General features: G+C 26.5%; 1 long non-coding RNA gene and 1 other non-coding gene across 2 annotated transcripts; both read left to right on the top strand.

Moving 5' to 3' along the window:
* Positions 1–4,946: 4,946 nt before the first annotated feature.
* TRNAL-UAA (transfer RNA leucine (anticodon UAA)) lies at positions 4,947–5,030 on the top strand. Its single transcript has one exon. It is a non-coding gene; the product is annotated as a tRNA-Leu (tRNA).
* Positions 5,031–10,197: 5,167 nt separating this feature from the next.
* Positions 10,198–14,659, top strand: LOC149061310 (uncharacterized). Its single transcript, XR_016189670.1, has 6 exons — positions 10,198–10,548; positions 10,607–10,834; positions 11,548–11,624; positions 11,694–11,965; positions 12,113–12,239; positions 13,684–14,659. It is a non-coding gene; the product is annotated as an uncharacterized LOC149061310 (long non-coding RNA).
* The last annotated feature ends 7,827 nt before the right edge of the window (positions 14,660–22,486 follow it).

Genomic DNA, 22,486 nt, shown 5'->3' on the forward strand with positions numbered 1-22,486 from the left:
AATTATTATTTTATACATTTTACACATTAGTATACATCACCAAATAATTTATTTATTATTAACCTCCGTTAGTCGCATCGCTGTCTAAAAGATCGGGTATTTATAATTTTTCAAATTACTTACAATGAGTAAGCTTAGTCAAGCTATAATTTAATGCTATTTAAAACAATTAACTATTGCTTGTTCAATTTACAGGTATTTTTAGTCCAAAAAAGACGGTGTGTGACTAAACTCGGAATTAATTTTGTTCAATATTATTTTCGTCTGTGATTATTTTCTTAGATACAAAAAAATCCATCATAATCAATCTTTGACTAATAACGTTGATGTTGAGAATGTCATTGAAGAATTTAAAAAATGTGTACCATTTAATCGTCGTTTATTATTATAAAAGTTTTAATTATTATAATTTTTTATTTATTATTAAATATTTAAATTGCAAAAAAATATTTATTAAACAAAATTACTATATTATATAAGTATTTGTTATATTTTTAATTTGGCCTGAGTGCCTGACTTAATAAAAGTATCTAGTTTTGACTATATGTATTTTAAATTATTTATAGATATTTTTAATCTTCAATTTTTTTCCTATAAATGTCAATACATTTTTATTCGATGGGTAAAAAAAACTTCAAAATGTAATATCATGCCTTTATATATTAATTTATTGTAATAATGGTAGTTAAAAAATATTAAAAATACATAGTCACATTTTTTTAATGAGCATTTAAAGTTCGAACTTTGACGAAATATGCAAAAATAACGAAAATTTGAAATGATTTTGAGTTAAAAATTCATCTAGATTTGAAAATTCACTACACTATTCTATATGAGTTTGTCTATTTTTATTAAATATAAAATGTCTATTGGAAAGTTAAATTAAATTTTTTAAAGTATGAGCGATTGAATTTTTATATCATTGGATGTTCACTCGGTTTATCTCTTGTATCGATATTCTTATTTTGTTGGTATTCAAAAACTAATAACTGTAGAATAGGGTGACCATACGTCGCGTTTAAAACGGGATTGTCCCTTTTTTGTCATTATGTCCCGTTGTCCCGAGAAACTTTAAACGGGACGCTTTTTATCCCATTTTCAGAAGATTGTCCCGTTTTAATTCCGTTATTTCCATATAATTAAATTATAATATATGAATTTTAAAAATAGCATAGTGTAATAATTGTACCGTACTACTATGATAGTAGTAGTAAATTAGTTATTAGGTAATAATGTATAGTATTAATTCTATGAATCTATCGCGGACCGTGGCATGCGATAACGATAACCGATAGTTTCTGCGAATCACCTATTCACGCGACACGTCCAATTTTGGTGGTGCTGCAAGGAGGGGAACAAAAAATGTTTTTACGATTTTGAACACTAATTTAAAGACTAACATTTCTGGAATTGGTTGTGCAGCTCATATTCTGCACAACGCTATGCAAACTAGTACAGATATCTTACCTATTGATATCGAATGTATCGTTAATAAAATATTTCAGTACTTTTATATTTATACTGTGAGAGTGGAAGCATTAAAAGAATTTTGTGATTTTACAAATACACAATACAAAAACGTACTTGAAAGTGTAAAGACAAGATGGCTATCCTTACAAACAGCAGTCGCCAGAATTATTGAAATGTATCCAGCTTTAAAATTGTACTTTGACACTCAGGATAAATGCCCAACCATTTTAAAATCATTTTTTAATGACCCCGTTGCAATAATATGGTTTCATTTTATACAAAGTCAATTAAAAGTCGTTTGTGACACTATAAAAAGAATAGAAGGGGACAACATATCTGCATGTGAAGTATCAGAAGAATTAGAAATACTATGTGGAAAAATAAAAAATAGAAAAACACAAAACTTTTTAACTTCCGATTGTAAATTCCATGCTTTTAGAACTAGAAACAAAAAATAAATACACAAAAAAACAATTTATAAAGCAAACTAACCAGTTTTATGACACATTTTTGTTGTACATTGAAAAGTGGGGAAATTCATTTGAAGAACTAAAAATATTTCGTTGGACTCAACTGATAAATTGTCCAACATGGAATGATATTCAAAAAAGTTTAACATTTATTTTGCAAAAAAAATGTGTATGTTTTTTAGAGTATTTAAACCAAAAATTGCTTGTCCCGTTTTTTTTTTTTTGTAAAACTGGTCACCCTACTGTAGAAACTTGAAACGTACACCATATTATGTTTATTTTATCAATTCTTTTATAAAATATTTCAAAATATTTTTTTTTCGTTTTTTATTTTATAAATGTTAATAAAATGTCATTCATTTAGTCAAAAAGCTTGAAAATTTAATATAAGGTTCCTCATAACTTGTTATAACAGCAGTTGGAAAATATTAAAGATACATATGGGCATGTTTTTTTTTATAACTGTAACTGTTAAAACTGTATACATTTCAAATTTCAAACACAAAATGTACAAATTATTTCGTTGTTAAAAATGAATAAAACGTTTAATTTTTATTGCTAAAGAATAAGTATTGAACACGTAAAACAAGATTTTACTAAGTATCAAGTTAATTCTGCATGTTTTTGTTCAGATTGTGTATTAATGTGTTATGTACTACATAGTAAGTTGATACATTTTCTGACGCACATAAAAATAGGAATATTACATTAAAATATTTATTTATTTTTAAATTTAAACTTTGTTTAACAATTGTTTTTAACAATTAAGTGACATTAAAAAATATATATAATTTAATTATAATAAGAAAACAAAAAAGATGTCTGATTAGATTAAAAAACCTGTATGGTTGAAAAAGGATAAAATGTATGATAAAAAATTTTTTGTTGGGTTGAAATGTTGAAAATATATTTTTAGTATCTATAGGAATGTTGAAATAAATTAAATATATAATGTCAGCCTCTTAGAAAGGAAATAAGGAAATTGTATTCTTAAACAATTAATACGATAGTATATTTATAAATGATTGTTCTATAATAAACTTATATATATTATGTTTGTATACATATATTATGTGATTAATATATTAATCCAATCAATCCATGGTAGACGTTAGACATATATATATTGTGATGTAAATGTATATATGTAGGTATATAGTATATTAGGTACTATATTATAAGTATAAAGATAGTTTGTATGTGCAAGGTGCACATTTTTAGGGTTCCGTACTTCAAAAGAAAAAAACGGAACCCTTATAACATCACTTTGTTGTCCGTCCGTCCGTCCGTCTGTCAAGAGCGTTTTTCTCAGGAACGCGTGGAGGTATCAAACTGAAATTTGTATATGATACTCAGGTCTACTGTCCCTGGAAGCTGTAGAAAAATCAACCTTCTAAGCCAACGCAATCAAAAGATACAGCCATTTAGGCCGCAAATTTCCGCAAATTTTCGAAACTCGCACGGGAATCAAAACCTACAGGGTACTTCCCGTGAACTTAGAATCTTGAAATTTCGTACGAAGTCACGTCATATAGTACAGATATAGGAAAAATTACGAAAACCGTAAATTTTTAGTTTCATCATATAAAAAAAAAATATTTTTGAAAAATATTTTTGACAATTTTGAAAATTTCAAGTTACTACTCCTTATCTCATGAACGCGTTGAGGTATTAAATTAAAATTCATATTAAATACTTAAGTCTATAATACCTTTAAACTGTAACAAAATCAAACTTTTATGTCAACGCAATCGAAAGAAATAATAACAATTTAAGCCGCATATCGTCCGGTACTAATCATACCTTTTTCAGTCACCATTTACAAATCTGGTTCAAATTTAATTCTTAATTAACATTTTTGTACCAGATTTCTAAATAGTGACTAAAAAACTGTAAATAAATAACTTTGATAAAAAAGCTTGCCCTTGTTATATTATAAAATAAATGATAGATGTTAATATAAAATGAAGGATTACTGGAACGATAAAGATACCTTTGTCATTAATTTATGATCCTCCAGCTTTCCATATTTTTATGTTATAAATTTCATTTTGCAATAAAAATAAAAAAAACTTTTACTTATATACCTACAGGTTTGTACGGAACCCTCGGTGCGCGAGTCCAACTCGCACTTGCCCGGTTTTTTTTAATCAGTTTGTAGATCAACTATTAATTATTAAACCATTTATTTTATGATTTAACCATCTAACTTATAGTCATAGGTATAATTTTATAACATCTATTAGTATATCATAGGCATAGTAGAAATTTCGTCAATTACATGTTTAGAAGTCCTACTTTAGGTATAAAATGATTCCTTTTATCTTTATAAAGACTGTAGTACTGTACCTCACATAATAATAAACATCCTAGGTATTATAACACTTGATTAAAAAATACTTTTTAATTGTTTTTGGTTTAAATTTAACATAAAAAGATTTAAAACAATTACTTTAAACATTTATTAAGTAGGAATCAATGCATAAAATAATTACATGATTTTTAATCAAAAATCTAACAAATTAATTTCACCATCAAACTATAAAAAAAAAATAGTACCTAATATACATTGCAAAATACTTATAATTAGGTAGAGCTATTATATAAATTGACGTAAAATAATGATTTTCATGTACCGATTTTAGTAATTACTTGTTACTTATTATAATAGTTATGCCAATTTGAAACTATTATATGCATATTTTTATACGGTTACTATACAATTAAGGAGTTTTCGGGGGTCATTAAAATGTAATGTACCTACATGATTATCCATTATCCAAGTAGAGAAATGCAAACAAATAAAATTAAAATTTAATCAAAGTAATTATAACCACAGTCACAAATAATGATTTAAAAATAAATTATTTGTTCGAGGATATGGATGAGGAACCTCTGCTAAAAATCATAAAAACTATTATTATATATTTTTAAATCAAAATAATGTATAAATGAAAATAAAATATTAATTCTTAAATGCATAAGATTTTAATAACGCATATATCAGTCAGGTTGGCCGAGCGGTCTAAGGCGCCAGATTTAAGCTCTGGTTCCCAAACGGGAGCGTGGGTTCGAACCCCACACCTGACAAACATTTTTTTACTGTGCTGTTTCGTCTTTTATTAATATAAATTATATATTTTAAAGTAAAAAGTTGCTATTTAAAAAAAATGTTTGAATGAAATAAATCCAATCGAATAAGTTTACAATATTGCATAGTATAAAGACTACGCGTTTCAGCGATTTGAAAATACGGTTAGTTAAATATATTAAAGTATATTAATTGCATTTTATTTTATTAAAAGAGGATGTATACATATATTAATAATATAATTTTAAGCTGACAGGTATAAATTAATTACTGGGGAATGAACTTGGACATTCAATCACTGAATCATATAATATTACGTTTAAATACATTTTTAAGCGAAATTAATATTATTTACGTATTCTTAAAAATTTAATTAAGAGTAATTATTTATTTTGGTAACTTATTATTGTCAAGTTATCAAATAATTTAAACATATAAACACTAAAAAGGCGGATAAGTCGTGTATGTCGCTCTGCTGTACAGTAGGTTACAAGTGGGTTACTGTAATGGATGGAATTAAATTTGAATCCAATGATATTATATCATTGTATACAAAAAACGATTCTGAGCGAAGACGGTTTATCTGTCTAGGATATATTATAGATTATTAAAAATTTTAAAATCGTAGATTTAAAAAGAAAATTTTTTATGAATTTCTAGCTTAAAATAATTTCTGTATTTTCGTGATTTTTACATAATATGTTGTCAATACTCAAACTTTGAATGCTTGTAAAAAAAATTGTGACTACGCATTTCTTTTATTTTTCAATTGCTATTGTAAAAATATGATAGGAGCCATGTATTATATTTTCAAATCTTAGATATAAAAGGAAAATTTTTTATAAATTTCTAGCATAATATAATTTATAAATTTTCGTGAATTTTACGTGTGTTTGTCAAAATTCAAACTTTGAATCCTTGTAAAAAAAAAAAATTGTGAAATTGTAAAATGTAAAATGTATTTTATTTTTCAACTGCTATTGTTAAAATGTGTTAGAAACCTTGTATTAAATTTTCAAGCTTTTCTACCGAACAAATAAATTTTTATCGATATTTATAGAAAAAAAAACTAAAAAAGTTGAAAAATTAAAATGTCAGTAAACAGCTCAAAACATCTAAATATTTTGAACATGTTATCAAATATATAAAATGCCTATATAAACATTCAGTCAAAATTTCAAGTATCTGCGGTCATTTGTTTTAGAGTTACACCAAAATAAGTAAATCGCTAACAGTGAAAATCCTGCAATGTTGTAAAAATTTAAATTTCAAATGCTCATAAAAATTTAATTTGAATTTCCGGTGGAATTTTTATTTGTAATAAAGATTGAAAAACTTGTAAGGAATCTTGTATTAAATTTTCAAATCTTAGATTTAAAAAGAAAATTTTTTATGAATTTCTAGCTTAAAATAATTTGTGAATTTTCGTGATTTTTACGTATTTTGTCAAAATTCAAACTTTGAATGCTTATAAAAAAGAATTGTGACTATGAATTTCTTTTATTTTTCAACTGCTATTGTAACAATATGTTAAGACTTTAAGAGCCTTGTATTAAATTTTCAAGCTTTTTTGCCAACAAATAAATTTTTATCGATATTAATTTAAAAAAAACTAATAATGATCGAAATTTTCAAATGCCTATGAATAGTTCAACTTAAGTCGAAATTTTTCGAAAATTGCATGGTGGATAGAATATACTTATATAAACATTCGGTGAAAACTTCATGTATCTATGGTCATTTTTTTTAAAGTTACATCAAAAACCAAAATCGATTTTGTCGAAAACTGATTGTGCGTAAAATTTCCCGTTTTTCCCTTAATTTTTAGTTTGTTTTTCTCGATTATTTAGAAAAGTATTAAGAATTTTTTACTTGACAGACATAAAAAAAAACACACACATCATGGTAATCAATACATTCATCGCTCCGCTCAAAATCTAAAATAAAAGTTATTATTATGTTCATTGTGTACCTAGTCGTGTAGTATGTACAATTTAATTTAAGAAATCATATCAAGACATCAAGTCCACATATTCGTACACTTATAATAATAGGTATACGTAACATTTAAACAGAAAATTCATTAATTTTAGATGCCAAAAATAAAGTTTCAAATAAATATATTATAAGGCATTCTAAAAAAATCAATTTATTATGTTATAATAGGTACTATAATCCTCATTTATACTAATTTTACCTATATACTATACTATATAAAACATACTATAATGTATAAGTTAACATGTATAAATATATTATTTTATATTTATAATGCCTAAATAATTATTAAAAATATAATATAATATATACATATTTTTAGTCAGTATTAGGTCAGGCCATGGCCTGACTTGCCTGATCCGTAGTAGTTTCCCTTTGACTTAAAAATATTTGAAATATTTTTAAAATTTTATCAAATACCTATAGAAAATACATTAAAAAATTATTCAGTGAAAATGGCATGTATCTATCATGTTTAAAGTTACGCTAACATCCAAAATCGATTTTCTCAAAAACCAATTTTTGCGTAAAAATTCCCATATTTCCTTATTTTTTTTCTTGAGCCTTTTGAAAACTACTTGGAATTTTCTGACCTCCCTAATGCACCAACTATTTTCACTTGCCCACCGGAAAATAGCTCCTGAAGTTGAAAATTTAAGCTATTTAAGATTTTGTCGAAAAATTAGTGTGCGTAAAATTTCCCATTTTCCCCTTAATTTTTAGTTTGTTTTTCTCGATTATTTAGAAAAGTATTAAGAATTTTTTATTTTTGACCCCCCCAAAGTACCAAATAGATTCACTTAGGTCCGCTCAGAATCTAAAATAAGTTTTAAAATGTTATAATGGTATTTTAATATTTCATATTGAAAATTTGTATGGTATAGAAATATCAAAAGAAACATTTTCCAATAATTGTGTAATGTTTAAGTTACGAATAAGATAATATAAAGTCGAAATTAAAAAAAAGCGGTTAAGTCGTGGATATCGCTCTGCTGTATCGTAGGTTACTGTAATGGATGGGATTAGATTTGAATGCAATGATAGGTATCATTGTATACGAAAAACGATTCTGAACGGAGATGATTTGTCAGTCTAGGATATATTATATTTAAATAGTGTCATATATTCTATTTTGAAACAAACATTTTATTTTTCAATTAAGACGCATTTTGCATAAGGCATAGTTAATCAATTAGTGTAGTAATCATGTAGTTATCATAATTCATAATATCATATTATCATAGATATACATTATATACATAACCCGGTTTGAGAATAAATCGTTATCATTACGCGATTTCATAACAATTCAAAACTCAAACGCTCAAAACATTTTTCCTATAATGACGCTTCATATTTTCTCTATAACTATTTGAAGCAAAACATATGGAAAACTTGGTGTTAAATTAAATAACCTTAGATATAAATACAAACAATATTATAATAATTTGCAAATATTCATGGTTTTGACGAATTTCTATCAATATTTGAAATTCAAATACTAATAAAAATTTAATTTGAATTTCCGGTTGACATTTTTTTGGTGATAAAGATTGACAAATTTGTAAGGAATCTTGTATTAAATTTTCAAATCTTAGATTTAAAAAGAACATTTTTTATGAATTTCTAGCTTATAATAATTTGCGAATTTTCGTGATTTTTACGTATGTTGTCAAAATTAAAATTTAAATGCTTGTAAAAAAAAAAATATAGCTATATATTTCTTTTATTTTTCAACTGCTATTGCAAAACTATTTCAGGAGCCTTGTATTAAATTCTCAAATCTTAGAATTAAAAAGAAAAACTTTTATGAATTTCTATATCTAAGATATAATTCGAACATTGCCGTAATTTTTATGTATTTAGTCAAAATTTGAACTTCAAATGCTAATAAAAAAAATCGTGCATATGTATTTTTGTAATTTTTTAATCACTATATGAATAACTTATGAGGAACTTTGTATTAAATTTTCAAGTATTTTGATAGAGCCAAACAATTTTTATCGACACTTAAAAAAAAATTTTCAGAAAAATTGAAAATTTCAGTCGTCTATAAATATCTCAAAAAAAGTCAAAATATTTTGAAAATTAAATCATGTAAAGAAAATGCCAATCTAAATAACTGATAAAATTTTTAAGTATCTGCGACTTATACTTTTTGAATAATAACAAATATTTAAATTCATTTGAGGATAAATCATTATTGTTATGCTATTTCGTAAAAATTTAAAATTCAAACGCACTTAAAATTTTTCCTATAATGATGCTTCGAGTTTTCTCTAAAGCTACTTGAAGGAAAACTTATGGAAAACTGAGTGTTGTATTTTTAATCCTTAGTTATAAACTCAAAAATTTTTATGATTTTTCAACTTCAAAATTACTTGCAAATTTTCGCGTTTTCGACAGATTTCGTAAAATTTTGAACTGCTTATTAAAAAAAATTGTGACTTACGATTTTTAATTTTTTTTAGCTACAATAAGAACAACTCATAAGGAACCTTGTATTAAATTTTCAAGTTTTTTTGGTCGTCCAACATTTTTTTACCGACACTTTAAAAAAAAGTTCTCAAAAAAATCGAAAATTTCAGTGGTCTATAAATAACTGAAAAACAGTCAAAACTTTTTGAAAATTAACTGTATATATACAACACTAACATAAACATTTGGTGAAAATTTCAAGTATTTACAGTGATTAGTTTTTGAATGACAACCATATAAAAAAATCGATTTGGTCGAAAACTGATTTTGCGTAAAAATTCCTGTTTTTCTGTCATTTTTTTTTTTGTTTTTCTCGATTTTTTTAAAAACTGTTGGAAAATGTTTACTTTTGACCTCTATAATGCACCAAGGATCTTCAATTTTACATAGGAAACCACCCCCAAAGTTTGAAATCGAAGCATTATTTCGACTAGTTATGCTGTACACAGACACAAAAAAAAAAAAACACACATCATTGTAAAATCAATACATTCATCACTTCGTTCAGAATCTAAAAAAATAATTATAAACTGTGTTCATGTTAAGATTGTCGTTTGAGTAATCTTCATTTTGTTTTCTGTTATAATTTTTTTTTGTGCATGTAACGGTGCGGTCCGCAGCTGCAGCCGTAATCAAACAAAGTCTTATCATATTTCCGTGTGCCAACTGCGTGGTCGTTATCAATATATTATGTTTTTTTCAAAAGTCATTTTTGTTCGTTCAAAGTTTTTTCTCGTCAAGTCATGCTTTCAGTGTCACAAAGTTATTAGTTTTTATTTTTTTAGCTTAATTGCTTTAGTGTGGTGACACTGAAAGCCCATTCGTACAGTTCCCATTGCTGTTTGTATGTTAGTTAATGTATAACTCTTCCTTTTTCTTTTTTTGTTGCACGACCTCCGAGGTAAACGGTTGTTCGGTGTTTTCAGTATTTAATTCATTTTAAAATACAATACATAGACATTCAATTTCATTCTCTAGTCAGTACATTACATTCATCATTCAGTCAATCATTTTGTGTTCGTCATCTGTTAATTGCCTTCTGTAAGTATCGTTTTGTCATTTGATTTGGTTCATTTATTAATATTATTCCCCAATTCAGGGCGCACGAAGAGATACTTACAGAAGCACGTGAATTTTTGCCATTTGTGATTTGCATGTACACTGTGAGTTATTCGTCTGAGCTGGTGGCCCGTTAGCCGTACGCCCTTGGGACTGTCACACATTTAGTTTGATAATATTATTGTTTTTTTTTTTATTGTTCAAATGTGTGCATCCTGAGGTGGTAGCGTTTTTGGTTCGAAGCCGCTAACGGACACCAGTTCTAAAGGTAATCAGCTGACGAGCTGCATATTATACTATTATTCACTATATCAGGTTTATGTGCTAATCAAGCACTTGTTTTATATTATTCATTTGTTATACTATTCATTCATTATACTACTCATGTGCTAATCAAGCACTTAGTTTATATTATTTATTCATGTGCTAATCGAGCCCCTTTTATACCATATTAGATTCATGTTCTAATTAGAAACCTTGTACTATTATTATTTGCAAATAGCCGATCACCTAATTTATCAATGACATATGTCATAGTAGATTTTATAGCTGGGGGGCCCACCAAGTGGTACTGGGGCCTGGTTGTGGTTAGGTTGTGAAAAAAATAGGGTGGGGGCAGGCCCCAGAGGGGCCTCTGAATGTACGATGTCATAGTATTTTTTAAACACTTTGGTGCCACTGCTTTTAGTGATCATCATACCCTAATAAACTTATCATTTATTTAATTTCGATTTATTTTTAAAAATTCATTATTTTATGTGAAATTTGTCTGATGATAATATCACAGATTATATAAAACTTTTTTTTTATATAATCTGTGATAATATCATGGATAGTTACATTGAAGGTATGAACATTTTTAAATCATTCATTCTGTATTGTTTTACAATAATGTATTAATGTACATAATATTTTAAATTAATATTAGTACCTATATTATTGAATTTATAATCCAAAAATCATTTTCAATTATAATTCCAGTTGACTGAGAACATTGTTGACAATGATAATCCCAAATAGGATTTAAAACGATACCATTGAAGCCTCTAAAATGTCCAGTAAATATTACATTTTAAATTGTTTTATGAACTTAACTTGATGTATAATATGTGTATACTTTTTTTTAGACTTATCATTATCAACAGCTACAAAATTGTCGTTAACATTCAGAGGAACATAATGAGAAATTTAAAAAAAAATAAAAAAGAGAAAAAATTCAACAGTGGTTACTAATTCCTAATGTGCAAGTCATTGTTATGAAAAATTGTGACAATTACTTACACAATTTTATGTCAAGATAGAGATGTGTCCAAGGTATTAGGTTGTATAAGATGGCAGTACTATGATTTGATTGAAAAAGCCATATTCGTAATAAGGCAAACAATTTCTTCACCTAAAGGTTAATTATTAATTTTAATAATAAAATAGATTGCTAAATGTTAGATTAAAATTAACAGTTCAAAGAAGATAAAACTAATTATAAAATGTTTATTCTTGTAGTTTAAATTCTTATATATTTTATAATTTATTATTACAACTTTTATAGATATATTGCACAAATCATCTGTAAGTTTGATCAGAGACGGATTTACACAATTGCCGTCCCTAGACAAATTTTTTTTTGCCGCCCCATTACTTGGAAAAAAACATAATAACGAAATATGTAATCTATGGTTAGTATTTAGATAATAGATAATATATGTTCCGGCAGTCGTTCGATTATTTACTTAGACGTTTATTGTTATGTATTAGTATTATAAAATAATGAAGAAGTTATATTAACAAGAATATTATGTTATACAAATATTAAACATTTTTAATTTTCCATCCTTCAAAGTAATCACCGTACATAAGAAAATCAAAAAGAAACCTAGAGTATATTTTCAATAAAATATTGGCCTAAAATTGCTGCCCCTAAAAATTGGCCACCCTAGGCAACTGCCTACTTTGCCTGACGCTAAATACGCCACTGAGTTTGATGTAAGAATCAAGTAATTCTCCAACTTCTTAATTAATGCAAAAATCATTATATTAAACAAAACAAAATTAACCATAAAACTCCTTGGATTGAGAAATTTTAGGGGAAAAAAATGAACACTTACAATTATTAAAAATCAATGTAAAGCAACTCAATGATCGGTTAGTAAATAAGTATTAAATGCTCATTTTGAACATTTCTAATTAATCAATATTTAATTATGCTATTCAACAAACATTGGTTTATCAGTATAAGTAGTAAACACATTACTTTTTAGCATGACTGTTGGTACATTAGTTTTTTACCCTTATACTTTTAATAATACATTTAAATGAGCGTGTTAAATGCAATAATCTTTATATGTTTCAATCAAATTCAGTACCTGTGGTTTTGATACAAAATAATCTCTTAATGAGCTTGGTTCTTTTCTCTTTCATTTTAAATCTGAAAAATTGTGGTATAAATTAAATTTTAATTTTAATAAAGTCCTTCACCAATTTAATAAATAAATGTTATAAATGTATTTGACAATTCTAATTTTATGTTTTGCATGTCTAAAAATCTTCAATTAATTGCCACAAGTGAAAAAACATACTAAATTACTGTTTTCTTCAAATGTTTCTCCAGCACATACATTAGTAATTGTAGCATGGCCTAATTTTACCATTTTAATTTGCAGCTAAGTTTTCAAAATATTTATTATACTCAATGCTAAGTGCATGACATGAAAAATCCCCATAAATTCTTTGTTTTGAATTGTAGTAAAAATTTCTATAATAATAGAATATTTAAAAATATTACTAGTTATGTATGTATTTTAAACTAATTTAGCAGTATATTTAGAAATCTAGATGAGTCATTGTCCTCCTCGATTTCATATTTGTCTTCTTCCACAAAACAAAATATTCAATAACTGTTTTGCAGTTTTTATAATTAATTTTACTAAAAAAATTTTAAGGAGGACCTAAGCCATCCTAATAAGGCCCACATTCATGTTAACAACTAATGATTTGATTCATATTGTACCTTGTAAATTCATTGTATTTATTCAATATTGTACCTTGTAAATTCATTGTATTTATTCAATATTTGTAATATGGATGAAACAATAAGTATTAATGATTAATTATTTGTTTTAGTTCTAGACAAGTTAAAAAAAAGAAGAAAGTTCGTTGAAAACTCAAGAAGACCTTGTTAAATAGTTATAAGATACAAACAATACCGAACAACAAAAACTCGATGTATTTAAAAAAATGTTCAATATAGATTAGTTAGTTTTTTATTTTTGTCTTATCATTCTTAACTGTACTATATATTATGTTTATTTCACTCATAATTAAGACGGGAACTTAAAGACTATATTTTTGAGTATGAGTACACATTTTAATTTTTTTTTTTATCAGGTATTTAATAATTTAAAAATTTTATATTAAACAAATATTCTTAATTGTTGTATACATTTACTAAAAACAAACTTAAACTTTATTAAAACTGTATAACTGTATTTATATTTTAATGCATTGGTAGTTTATCACAAATACAATTTCTTTTGGTTGAACCTGCTGTAGTTTCTTCTCACATTTTCTGTATAATTTCTAGTTGAAAACTATTAGCAATTTCATTTTTATCGTTATTTATTATCAGTGCCATAAAAATCATAGGTGCAGGCGGTGCACAGCACTGGGGCCCACAGGGCCCCTAGGGCCGTTGGTGGATAGATGTCAATTTTTTTTTTAATTTGATTCATAATAATTTTATTATTATCTTGTATTTAACTTCATATAACAAAATGTAAAAGCCTGGTTCGTTATATTCTGTGGTTTTACTTGGAACCGCTTATCAAAATATTGAGAAAATTTACTCAGCCAAGAGTGACATAAATAGATATGTTGATTATTATACGCGATAACAATACACACACACACTAACAATGTACTCGAGAATCAGAGCAGTCCGTTCTACGTAACTACGTTGTTCACCCCTGTCAATATAATAATATATTATACCGATACCGAATACCGATTGTCAGATGACAATACAACATTAATTATATTATTTTAACTATTGGCTAATAATTTTTTTGTAACTCTTAATATACAAAATTAAGATGTCTAACAGCTTGTATAATTTTTTTGACAATTCCTGTAACTGTGGCTTCAGCTGAAAGATCTTTCTCCAAACTTAAATTAATAAAAATTACTAGAGGATTTCTACTTCCCATTTTCTCAAGAAAGATTAAGTAATATATTATCAGTATTAAGCATTGAAAGAGGTCGTACTGATGAAATAAATATTGAAAAAATTATTGTTGATTTCACTAATGCTAAGGCTTGAAAGAAAATGTTTTTATAATACTTAATAATATTATCATTATAAAATATGTAATAGCTATTATATTATAATAGAAATGATTATTTTTATTTTTATTTTTAGTGTTACATGAAAACTAAAATTGTTATTTTTATATTTATTATAAATCATGTTTGTAGGAACAATAATCATATTATATATTTTAAATATTAACTTATATCAATACTATGTGCCTATGTAGATTATTTTACAAGTTTTTTGTGTTAATAAAATCTACTCAATATAAAGTTGTGATCCTCTATACCTATTACCTACTACATTTAAGCTTTACATAGAATTGTTTCAATGTGAGAATTATAAATCGGTTCTTTATAACGTAATATATCCACAAATACTAATACCTATCTAAGAAGTAAAAATTCCAATAATATGAAGTTAGTCTGACTTTTTTATGTGTCTCAAAAAAGGGGGGCCTATATGTATTTATTTTTACCTGGGTCTTTGACTCTCTAGTTACAGCACTGTTTATTATGATATGCTTTGTGAACACCATATTGCAGAAATGACTTTCCCATAAAAATCTTTTACATAAATGTTCATATGTTTAGTTTTTAATTTAATATTATGAATTAAAAAATGAAAATTGAAATAAACAAAATAAAAATTTTTCTTAAGGTTTCTAAATCTCCAGATCAACATGTCAAGCGTATAATTAATGCTCTACTAATACTTAGTTTCAGTTACTTCCAGTAACATTGTTCATGTCATCCCTATCCCTAAATCGCCCACAGTAAAATATCTTAGTCTAAAATTTGATCGCACTTAACTAAGTTTCAACACATACATGAAAAAAGACTCCCTAAATTATTGGTTTAGTATGTTTAAATATTAAACTCCTCATGAAAAAAACCTTATTAAAACCCATCTGGACATAGGGCTCCAGTTAAATAAAATTCAAACATATTTAAAGTGCAAGCTTTTAAAATATGACCTTAAAAAAATTAGAAATTTTCCTCTATATAATATATTAAACTATACTATACACATAGATTTTAAGTTAAAAATTATTCATGATCAAGTTAAATGTTCCTATGGACATTTTCATAATTGTCTATCTACTCACTCAAATTCTTTTATCAAGAACTTATCATCCCTTACAATCTCAGGTAACCTCCCATGGCGACTGAAACGTAAAGGCTGCAGAGATTTATTACATCAAGAATAATTAATTAATTAAACATTAATAAATTTAAAAAAAATAAATAAATCTTATTAAAATTGTCATCAGTGGGTGACTTCTTTCCCCAAATTAATAATTCATGTTTCCTCTCTTCACGTTTATATAATTATTACGTTATGTAGTATGACTGTATATTTCATTCTAAAAATAAATAAAATAAAAAAACATTGTTCGTAGCCAACAAACAATTTAAAAATATTGGTAATTTATTGTTATGATGAATTCAAATATATTTGAAAAAAAAAATAATAAAAAATAAAATGTTTAATAGCTCCACTATTTTTTTTCACAGTTGCAGTAGATACGTTCACGAGTTACACACATATTTCGTTACGGGTATAATATATTATATAATAGTATAAATATTATTTTAATTGCGCCAGAAATCACAGGTGAGGAAAAAAAAATTTGGGATTCAAGAAGGTAACACACCAAATGCGACGGACGATATTGTGCTAGAGTACGAATTGTTTTAATTATCCTAACCTAACCGATATTGATATCGTTTTGATATTTGTGCATATACGTTTTATATCTAAATGTGATAAAATTACCAATAAGTTGGTCAAAAACGGAATAACCGTCAATAAATATATTATATTAATATACATAATATTGTATAAAGATACATAACAAATTATTGTATAGTAATATTTAATAAAAAGGAATTATTTTACTTATTTATAATTATACTTATATATAATATTTTAATATTATAGAATTTTTATTCTATTATTCTATAATTTGATTAGCATTTTCACGGTTTTTGATAGTGACTTATAAGTTATAAGACGAACACCGACATTTACACAATCCGGCGACCGAGGCAATTGCCTATACTAAACTCCTTAAAAAGATAGGTATGGAATACCATTAATTATGAATTTATAAAATTCTTATTTTTATATCTTTCTTGTGTACTTAGGTATTTTCAAATGCTTAGTTTTTTATACCATTTTACGAGTGTCCTGTGGCACCATCAATTTTTATTTTTTAAATGTTCGCAAAAGTTTTTAATCAGATATTGGGTATTTGGGTAAGGTACATGGAAAATGGGTTTGGAAGGTATTGAGGCTATAGTAATTTAATTAAGACTTGGATAGTTTATATCAATAACAACTCTTTAACATGTGAAACATTTTAAAATATTTCCTTGTATGATCAATAAGTATGTACTAGATTCAATATAACATTTATTTGAAATTTGTTATGACTATTCTTGAAGACTATTATGATTAGTAAATACTAAATACAAAAACTAATAATTTGAATTTTGATCTGGATGCCTAATAATGCATAAAAATAAATTGTATACAGATCTAAAGAATTTAAAATTCGGTCCTATGTACATTTATTTTTAAAAATGATTAAATTTATATATTTTAAAACCAATACCTTGTTCCCGAAATAATAAGTCATAAAAATGGTCCTGGAAAATGAGTTACATCCTACCAAAAACACTCCGCCAAAATAAACGGCAATAAAAGTAGTAATATCATTTTATATCCAAGTATTTTAATTATAGGTACCTATGTTAAAAAAGTTTGGTAAAATATTAAACTTAGCTTGGCAACTTTAATTAAATATTTAAAAATATTATAGAATAACGAGTTCATAATAATATAGTCTACTATCATTAAATAGGCAGTGTATTACTAATCAAGTGTTTTAAAGTCGCTGCCAAGCTAAGTTAAATTATTTAGCAATTTATTTTAAGATAAACGATTATATTTATAGTTCAAAGGCTTACCTATAAAATGATATAACTTTTAGATCCGTTTTTTATCCTTACTGTTTTTTACGGGGAGTTTAGCGGTGATTTTGTTGGGATGGAATTATACTTGAGAATTTTAAAAATCAGTATTGGAATTAATTTATTGTTAGTTAAAAATGACGGCGAGCACATGCCAGATGAATCATCCTGTATGAGATTTTTATATTGACAGATGTTTGTGATTTACCCTGTACATGGGACCAAGGTACATATCGGTGGAGCTGTTTTGCTGTAGAAAATATTATATACATGTAACATATAAAGCATTCGAAAATAATACTATGGAATGCATTCTAAGTAAATAAATCACTTGGGTAGGTTAACCGTTGTGTCCGTAGGGGTGAAAAGGATGACAAAGGGTTTACCTGCTGGTTCCAGGTACCTCTTGATGCTATATAATAAAATTATAATGGTTCAATAACATATATATATATATATATATATATATAGTTATTATGGATTCGTTGTTATTGTCAAAACGTTCTGTGAATGTACCTATGTGACAGTATTTAACATTCAATGAGGAATCCTACTTTTGTATTTCTATCATATGATACAAAGACATTAAGCATGTAACCATTACTGTGGGTGGGTACCTACGTGTTTATGCATTGACTCAAAGAATATTTATCACTACTGCTGTGCACCGTCATGGCATTATATAACTGTACCTATATTGTAAAACGAGAAAAATGTCAATAATCATAAATAATAAATCAATATACAGTCTACCCTATGTGTTCTCAGTTAGACGAAATGAATCACACGGTAAAAATTAATACATTATAATAGGTAGGTAGCTATATAGCTATAGGCCATAGGTATATTCTGTACAACGTTTATCGCTGTGTATGATTTTCGAAATTGGTGCTTGGTTAGGCGTATATGTAGGCGTATAATATACTTGTTATATATTATATTTACAAGAGAATAATATATGATAGGAAAAATTTGATCGCATATTTTTATGGATAGTGGATACCTGCAGTATGATATTATAATATAAAATAATATCGGCTTTTCCGGGGGCCGGCATGAATGTAACTATACGATAGAGACGACATAGCTTAATATAATATTATACCATACATTGACTGAGTGAGCAAGAAAGGCTAGAAGCAAGTATTCGTGATGGTTTTGTGGTAAAACACTAAATATTTTAAATCAATATGGTTATGTCAAGAAAAAATATGTACTTATTATATATTAATCGTAAAATTAATTACCTTTTCTAATATTGGACGATCACAAGCGTAATCTTAAATACTAAACTTTGACGATTAATTGTATACAAAGTAAAGTATTTATAAGCGAAAAAAAAATAAAGACTTCCGGTTGAGAAAAATACAAATAATAAAGAAGAATAAAATTATCAATTTATTATAATACTCCATGTAATAATATGAATAATACATTCAAATAAATAAATAGTGGTTGATTACCTTACGTATTGTAATACCTAGGTAATACAATAGTCACTCGATAAATCGAACTAAACGCTTAGTCCCCTGAGAAAACTTCTATAATTAGAAGATAATATATGTATTCCGGCCTTCTCGATAATTCGAAATGTCTGCCGGTGGGACAAACTCTACAATATTTGAATTTGATTTCCAAGAAACTCTATAACCGCAATTATATGTATAAAGATTATGTAAATCTATGAGACGTACTCGTAATGAAACTAATAACGACGGTGATTAAATATTATTGTACCTTACCTACCTAATCTAGACTTGGACGTCTGAAATGGGCAAAAAAATGATGCAATTTTCAATGCTATCATGCAGTAAGTTATATAACGCTATATGGACCAGATTGTGGTCAACAATTAACCACAAAAAAATAAAAATAAAATAACCGATAATAAGAATAATAAACAAATGTAATATATACAATTTTTCATCATTCTCTAATTATTGGAATTAATTTTTTTCTCCTTGATTATTCGAGCAATCAGTAAATCGAAAACTTTTAAACCTTTATAAATCAAATTTTTAGCTTGGTCCCCTGAATTTAGAATTATCGAGTGACTACTGTACTTATGTAATAGGTGTTTATTATGTACCCTACGAAATAATTATTTATAGAAACTCAAACGTGAAGTTGAAAATTAAATAAGAATTTCATCGTTTTAAATTCAATTTCTTGTTTATCACTTATACCTTAATATTTTCGTGTTCAAAAATATATTTAAAGAATTCTAAACTAAAATTTAATTTGGAATTATAAATAGTTCGATTGGCCCACAAAAAAAAAATCAAGAGTGATCAAAAAGCTAAAATTAAATTTAGCGAAATCAAATTATTAGCAAATATAACAACAAAGAAATTATTAGTATAGTGCTAAGCCCCCAATTTATTAGTATCAAACAAACTATTAAAAACTCAATGTATAAATAGCCAGGACTTAAGCCTCCCCATCAAATTTAACCAACTTGCGCCATGTATGTTATTTAGTTTAAGTCTTAAATTTTTACCCAATATTAATTTTTAAATAATAAGTAATAAATAACTCATCACAGTATGAACAAATAGTGTGACCTAAGAACCGATCCATACCTACTTATGATTGTGTTTTAATATTTTTTTCTTATGAACCTAACATCAAATTATACTGACTTGAAGTTATTAAATTATTGTTTCGGATAAGTACAAATAACTCGCCTATATAATTCATGATTAGGAAGTTTTGTTCTAATAGTTCAAATACAAATAAGTAATTATACCAATGGTAATAACTATCTTGCTCTTATCAATTTTTGACACAAGTAGCACGACCCAGTTACTGTAATTATTTCATGTAGAATAGCTGCTATAAATTATAATATTTTTAATTTACATTTTAAAAGAAATTACTCTAGTTCTAATAAAAGAGAAGTTGGTGGCGACTACAGTCCATTTTTAAACCATTTCTAAATATGCATATAATATTAATTATTCATAATAAATTTAGCGGTAGACACACTATTGAATAATTTAGTAGTTAACACTATTTTAGTAATATAATATTCTCACACCTCACACATGATTGGAATATGTTAACATGATACATGAATCAAATAAAAACGCAATGATTACTGATCGTTAAAAAAGCCGAGTTGTCGTACGTAAGAATATTGCAGAGACCGGTCTATTGTTAGATTTACTTGTGGTGGTAGATGATTATTCTTACTCGATGGAATTTATTTTATTATGTTTGGTGGTCCAATAACACTGGGTAAGGACGTGTCGTCATTCAAGGCTGTGTCGAACAGAGAGTGGTGAGCGGTTTCATCAAAGATTTTTGTGTTTCCAAGAATTGTAGATTTATCTCTGTCGGCATTTATAAAAGCCACGCAATCTTATGCCTTACCGTAACGAATTCGTGTCGATTTCTCAATACGTGACCGTACAATACGGATTGTCCCTTTTGTTGGTGTTTAAAATTTATACGAGGGAATCGAGGGATGGTCAGTCCGGTCGTTATGGCGTTATTTATGATATTTATGTTTATTTATTAGTTGTGACAATGATGTTTAAGCATACCAATAAGTATATTCAAATACACCAACCAAATAGTTTATAGAACTATTTTAAGAAATCTGAAGTGCGACGAATTATTTTTTTAATTTTTTTATGTATTTACAAATACGTAGGTATTTGATTTTAAAATGAAAATACGCCCTAAACGGTATTTAAATGCCCCCTTTAGTATAAACACCTTGTTTTAAACGTATTTAAATATCTATTTACTTAACAGGTTAACTGCTACGTTATTTTTCAGTACATTGCCAAAAGCGCTACGTGTACCATTTTTGGTACACTTGTTGTTTTGCCAATATGTTTTTGCGTGCCTACTATGGTACACTTAAATACGATTTTAACACAGGAAAATATTTCGTAGCCCGCCAGACAAACAAATTTTCGACTAGCCCATTAATATCTTATAAATTAATTTGTTTAGGTAAAATTAGAATACGAATGGCAAATCAACCATGTACCAGAGATGGTACACATGGCGGTTAACCTGTTAAATAGTAAATATTTTACAAGACTTCTATAATAAACACCACAACAGTACACAGTAACATTATGCGTCATGGAGACTGCTAACACAATTCTTACCTATCCACGAAAATAAAGTAGGTACATGGTTTAATTGATTGGAATGGTATAAATATGTTTAATAATATGTCAAAAGACGAAAGGAAATACCAAACCTGCTGAAAAATATACAATTTTTCCATTATATACATACTTCCATATTATATTTTAAATGGATAGGAAAATTCGATGTTACTGCAAATGGCACTGTATGGATGGCAATGTGGCATTGGGAAATCTTAGATTTGAATTTATGAATATTATATGATCAGTTGTATAGAAATAACAATAATAGTAAATACCAGTTACCTATAATGTTTTAAAAAATAGGTCCTTTTTGTATACAAATATGATAATTAATATAAATATTTGGCGAGTTTTTGATCTCTAATGTGCTGCAATGTAAATATTATATTTTTAAATTAAACAAATGTATGTAATGAATGTACCTAAATAGCATATTATATTAACATAATTATTTAGTTGTAACAAGTTATACTCACATAAATAAAATGTCTAAATTCTAAATTTAA

This window comes from Diuraphis noxia, unplaced genomic scaffold (genome assembly GCF_037042655.1).
Source record: "Diuraphis noxia isolate RWA-SAM2 unplaced genomic scaffold, SU_Dnox_SAM2 contig0001, whole genome shotgun sequence".
Classification (NCBI taxonomy): domain Eukaryota; kingdom Metazoa; phylum Arthropoda; class Insecta; order Hemiptera; family Aphididae; genus Diuraphis; species Diuraphis noxia.